A 6,879-nucleotide genomic window follows, 5' to 3' on the forward strand; every position below is an offset into this window, starting at 1 on the left:
GGGATCTTTGTATTTGCTAAATACTTAGACTTAAACTAGAGGTGCGGAAGTTATGATAATAAGTTTCACTAGGAATATGAACATGGGGAATATGTTATAATTGAACCTATTATAAGAAAGATAAATTATATATGATTAATATAATCTGAGTTATGGATAGACTTGAGGATAAATGTGTTATTATGTTTTGATTATGAGAATAACATGTGTGTTTAAATATGACAGAAAAAGTTATACACTGAGAAATGGCAGATAATTCCAATTAATCAGAAAGGACCTCTACTGGTTATGGAAGAGGTCGGGGAAGAAGAAATGTAACACAAGAAGAGGACCCAGAACATGTGATGACGATAGAAACGCGAAGTCGTAGCAGGGGTCGAGGAAGAGGTAGAAGTACTAGACAAGAAACTCATGTGGAACAAGAATTGTCGGCCCAAGAAAGTTCAATGTCTGGCCGTGGTAGAGGAAGAGCAAGGGGTGGACACAATGTTCCAGACTCTAGATTTATTATTCAGGAAATGTTGGCGGCAGAATTGGGAAAATTCCAAGAAAGCTTGGTGAACTTATTGGGACGTACAACCCAAAATAATTCATAAGTAGTAAGAAATCCCGATTATCAGGAGGAAGCGGGAGCTAGTACCCCAGTAACTGGTACATCTGTACCTCTCACTTCATCCTCAATACAGAAAAGAGGAGATATTAAGATGTTTCTTGCCTGTAAACCTCCCAAGTTTTCGGGTGAGCGTGATCCTGTTAAAGCCATGTGTTGGCTTAAAGAAATTGAGTTGAGTCTGCAGGTTAGTAAAAGTGCAGAAGAAGATAAAGTCATGTTTGTTGTATCTCGTTTAAGATCAACTGTTTTATACTAGTAGTAAGTTCTATCAAGTTCAGATCCCAACATTTTGAAAACCATTCTATGGGAAGAATTTGTGATCAAGTTTAAAGTGCAGTATTGTCCTGAAGCGGCAGTACGAAAATTAGAAGATGATTTCCTTCGTCTGGAACAAGGAAATATGTCGACACGTCAGTATACAGAAGTCTTCATGGAACAATCCTGGTTCGCTGAAGCTTTTATTATATCAGAAAACAGTAAAGTGAGGAAGTATACTTGGGGTTTGGAGTCGAATCTTCGGAAATATGTGATATCCAGGAATCCGACAACATTTCAAGCGCCAGTTGATGCTGCTGAAATATTGGAGCAAGACATTAACCGACAACCATAAGAAAAGGTTGGTGAGAAAAGAAAGGGGGAAGCTACAATGACTGATTTCCGTAGACCAAGGTTTATGGAAAATTTGAATCGACCCGCCTCAAGGTTTGCTGATAGGACGTGTACCCGATGTCATAAAATACATTAGGGAAATTGCAATACAGAATCTCGAGTATGTTTTAAATGTCAGGAACCAGGACATATAGCTCGAGACTGTCGGATGACGCGAAGATGTTTTACTTGTAATTCATCTCAACAAGTAAACGTTGATTGTCCGCAAGCAAAGGGACGAGGGACTGGTTTTGCTGGAGGTCGGGGATCTGGATATTCTGGGGGCCGAGGACCTAGTCATGTGCCAACAGGTCGTGGACAAATGGATAATCATGTTAATTCAAGTGGTCGAGGAGAGATAAGACATGGGGAGTCTGCAAGAGGGAGAGCCTTTCAGATGACGAGAGGCGAGGCAGAAGAGCACCCTGAAGTGGTGACATGTACATTCCTTGTTAATTCAGTATGTGCCAAAGTTTTATTTGATTCGGGTGCAAATCGTTCTTTTGTGTCATCGTCATTTAGTAACTGCGCACATTTAGAATATAAAGCATTGAGTGAGGATCTAATTGTGGAAACAGCAAATGATAGTGAATTTTTGGTTAAGGAAAGAATAGATGAATGCTTTATAAGTATAGAAGGATGTGAGGTGCCTATACAATTATTTCCTTTGCCTTTAAGGGAATTTGATATAATTATAGGCATGGATTGGTTAGCTAAAAACCAAGAGTCTGTGATGAGAAAATGATTCATATAGACTTACCAGAAAAAGCAAGGGTTGTGATTTACGGGGATCGACGGGATCGTTATTCTAGTCTTATCTCAGTTTTAAAGGCTCGAAAGTATGTACAGAAGGAATGTGTTAGTTTTCTTGCATATGCTATAGATATGAAGAAAGAGAAAGAAGAGATGAAAGATATTCCAGTTGTGAGGGAATTTCCAGAAGTATTTCCAGTAGATCTGATAAGTCTACCTCCGGATCGAACGATAGAATTTCAGATCGAATTACTTCCTGGAGCAGCACCCGTTACACGTGCACCATATAGATTAGCTCCTTCTGAATTAAAGGAGTTAATGTCTCAATTGAAAGAATTGTTGGATAAAGGTTTTATCCGACCAAGTACTTCCTCGTGTGGTGCGCCGGTGCTTTTTGTGAAAAATAAGGATGTGCATTGATTACTGGGAGTTGAATAAACTGACAATCAAGAATAAGTATCCTCTCCCAAGAATTGATGATTTGTTTGATCAATTGGTTGGGGCTACTTATTTTTCAAAGATTGATTTACGATCCGGTTATCATCAATTGAAAATTCAGAATGAAGATGTGTCGAAAACAGCATTCCGTACACGTTATGGTCATTACGAATTTTTGGTTATGCCATTTGGACTCACAAATGCGCCTGCAGCCTTCATGGACATGATGAATAGGGTGTGTCGTCCCTATCTTGATAAATTTGTGATTGTCTTCATTGATGATATTCTGATATATTCTCGATCGGAAGAAGAACATGCTCATCATTTGAGATTACTTCTGGAATTGTTGAAACAAGAGAAATTGTATGGCAAGATGTCAAAGTATGAATTTTGGCTACAAGAAGTTCAGTTTTTGGGGCATGTTATCTCAAAAGAAGGCATTAAGGTGGATCCTTTAAAGATTGAAGCTATTGAGAAATGGGAAGCCCTAAAGACTCCAACTGAAGTCAGAAGTTTTCTGGGATTAGCTGGGTATTATCGTAAGTTTATTCAGGATTTCTCTCGTATAGCTACTCCATTAACGAAGCTGACCTAGAAGAATGTGAAATATGAGTGGGGCGAATCGCAAGCTCAAGCCTTTCAAATGTTAAAGGACAAGTTATGCAGTGCACCAATTCTATCTCTGCCAGATGGAATGGAAGATTTTGTGGTATATATTGATGCATCAAAGATGGGTTTTGGTTGTGTACTGATGCAACATGGAAAGGTAATAGCTTATGCTTCCAGACAATTAAAAGATCATGAAAGGCAGTATCCTACTCATGATATGGAGTTAGTGGCAGTAGTATTCGCTTTGAAGATATAGAGGCACTACCTATACGGAACAAAATGTCAAATTTTCACAGATCATAAGAGCTTGCAACATTTATTTCATCAAAAAGATCTAAATATGCGTCAGAGAAGATGGTTGGAATTGGTAAGCGATTATGATTGTGAAATTTTGTATCACCCTGGAAAGGCAAACGTAGTGGCCGATGCACTAAGTCGACAAGAGAAAAGTGGAACTATCAAAGCTATAGCCTTACGAGTTAAGTTATTACCCAGTATTAAAGAAGAATTGCGAGAACTTCAATATGAGACCATAAAGGAAGACAAAATTAAGCAGGAAAAATTGGGCGGATTAATATTTGATTTGGTGAAAGATGAAAGAGGATTCTGGAAATTCCAGAACATAATTTGGGTACCATGCTATGGTGATCTCAGAAAAATTATATTGGGTGAGGCTCATAAGTCATGTTTTGCAATTCATCCAGGTACAAATAAAATGTATCGGGATTTGAAGCAACACTATTGGTGGCCAGGTATGAAGAAGGATATATCTAAGCATGTTGAGCAATGTCTAACATGTCTTCAGGTAAAGATTGAACACCAACGTCCTTATGGTAAGTTACAATCTTTAGAAATTCCAGTATGGAAGTGGGATCACATCACTATGGATTTCATAACCAAATTGTCGAGAACATCAAAAGGTTATGATGTTATATGGGTAATAGTAGATCAGTTATCCAAATCTGTACACTTCTTACCTATGAAAGAGTCGTATTCAATGGAGAGATTGGCAAAACTATACATTGATGAGATAGTGTCACGCCATGGTGTTCCTCTATCAATCATTTCTGATAGAGATAGTCGGTTCACTTCTATGTTTTGGAAGAGCTTCCAAAGAGAAATGGGTTCGCAAATTAAGCTAAGTACAACTTATCACCCTCAGACTGATGGACAAAGTGAACGAACTATCCAAACATTAGAAGATATGCTGAGAGCATGTGTCATTGATTTTGTAGGATCATGGGATAGTCATTTGGCTCTGGTGGAACTTGCATACAACAATAGTTATCATTCAAGTATTCAAGCTGCACCTTTTGAGGTTCTGTATGGACGAAAATGTCAAACTCCTTTGTGTTGGAATGAAATAGGTGAAAAACAGTTGGCTGGGCCTGAGTTAGTTTAGCAAACTGCAAATAAAATTGGAGTAATACGTGGACGAATGAAAGTGGCACAGGATAGACAAAGAAGTTACACAGATAAACGTCGGAAGCCGATTGAGTTCCAAGAAGGTGATAGAGTAATGTTGAAGGTATCGCCATGGAAAGGATGGTACGTTTTGGTAAGAAGGGAAAGTTAAGTCTGAGGTACATTGGACCATTCCCTATCATTAAAAGGGTTGGGGAAGTAGTCTACAAGTTAGAACTTCCGATAAAGTTAAGCGGAATCCATGACACGTTTCATGTGTCAAATTTAAGGAAGTGTCTAATAAGTCCAGATATGGCAGTGCCGCTATCCGAAATTAAGGTGAATGAGAGATTGTGCTATGAAGAAACCCCTGAACAAATTACCGACTACAAAGTGAAGAAGTTGCGAAATAAAGAAATCGGGTTAGTAAAGGTTCAGTGGCGTTATCATAAAGGACCAGACGCCACTTGGGAATCGGAATCAGAAATGCGAGAGAAATATCCCTACCTCTTTGCTTAAATGGAATTCCGGGACAGAATTCTTTTAAGGAGGGAATATTGTAATATTCGGGTTATTTGCTTTCTAATCCTGTTGTTTTTATGAGAAATGGTTTATGTTTGGTTTAATAAAATTATTTTATATTTACATAGGGAGGGGGAGTCGGCTATTCAAGAACCTCCCCATAAAGTTATCACTTACTATAAATAGTAAGTTGGGTTGACGAGAAAAGGTTTCTAGACTTTTTGAAAGAAGAAAGTTTCCTTATAGTATCATCCGGATTGACAGAAGAAGAAGAGAAGAATTCAAACTAGGATATTCAAATTTTAAGGTGAGTGTTTTATGTTTTGAAGTATCAATTATGGTATATTAGTTATAATTTTTTTGAAATGGTTTATTATGTTTCATATATTATTTAGATTACTACCTCTGACCGGATAAGACTTAACTGGATTTCATCTAAACCGGTTGAGTGTTGTCCGGGTATCTCCTTAAACTGCCCATGTGTTGTCCGATTTAGGGCCAAACCGCTCATGTGTTGTTCGATGTACACCTTAAACCGCCCATGTGTTGTCCCGTTTAGGGCCAAACAGTTCATGTGTAAACCTAAATCGCTCAAAGAAACATGTGATGATCGGATTAGATCTCCGGACAGTATTGTCCGGATTAGATCTCCGGGTGGTTGGCCGGACTTCAAATCCGGCTAATATGTTTAAGTTTTTGAGATAAAATGGCGGTGTAATCGAGAGAGAGATGAAATGGCGGTGTAACCGCGAGAGAGATATGAAATGGCGGTGTAACCGCGAGAGAGATGTAATGGCGGTGTAACCCAGAAAGAGATGAAATGGCGGTGCAACCGCGAGAGAGACGAAATGGCGGTGTAATCGCGAGAGAGATATAATGGCGGTGTAACCACGAGAGAGATGTAATGGCGGTGTAACCGCAAGAGAGAAGTAATGGCGGTATAACCGCGAGGGAAAATAGATAAATATTTATGTCTGTACAAGTTTGATTCTAAACTGCTAGTTTAGAAAGTATGATATTTGCATGAACTACGTACACTCACTAGACCTTGTAGGTCTAACGCTCAGTTGTTGGACTAACATGTTTTGCAGGTCATCATACTCCGCAAGATAAAGGCAAGGGAAAAGTTTAGACTTGATGACATTTAGATACTCATAAATGTATTAGAGAAAGTTTTTGTTAGTCCCTGTTTTGTAAACAATACTCTATTTTGTTTTATGAGTATGTGTATGTGGATTATCTGTACGTAGAAATTGTGAGATGTTTCAAACAGAAAAAGTGAGTTTTGGCGGCGACGTCTTTAACGACAATATGTTCTGCCACAGGTTATAGTGACGACATGTAAACCATTTGTAATGATAAATGGACTTTTAAAAACCGTGTTTCTTGTGTACCAAATCGAAGTTCCTAGATCGAGAACAGTACATAAAACACCCAGATCGGTGTTACATACAAATTTGTCCATCTATAAATTGCTCCATTTTGTAGCAGTTGTTTAGTTGTTCGTTTATTCAGTTGTTTTCGATTTAGAAAATGTTAAGGTGATACCAAAGACGTATGAAGAAACATGTTTTCTTTATTTTCCCATGCCTTTTGTGATTTTGTGCCAGTTTCTACTTCTATTTAATTTCCATTTATAGTATTCGACAATTATGTCGGGTGAGCAGTTTGTTTTCGATGGGTTTTCTCGTTTGTAATCTATGTATACATATACATCCACACATTTATACATACATGCATACTTTTATATATATATATATATATATATATATACTAGAAGAGYAYTCGCGCAATGCAGCGAGACACATCTTGATTTTAATGTTCCATTTTATTCTTTGTCTCTATCGATGTTATAATACGATTTTATGCGTTTTAAAGAAAACAATAATGAT

This window comes from Cynara cardunculus, assembly GCF_001531365.2.
Source record: "Cynara cardunculus var. scolymus isolate 2C chromosome LG 10, CcrdV1, whole genome shotgun sequence".
NCBI classification, from domain to species: Eukaryota; Viridiplantae; Streptophyta; class Magnoliopsida; order Asterales; family Asteraceae; genus Cynara; species Cynara cardunculus.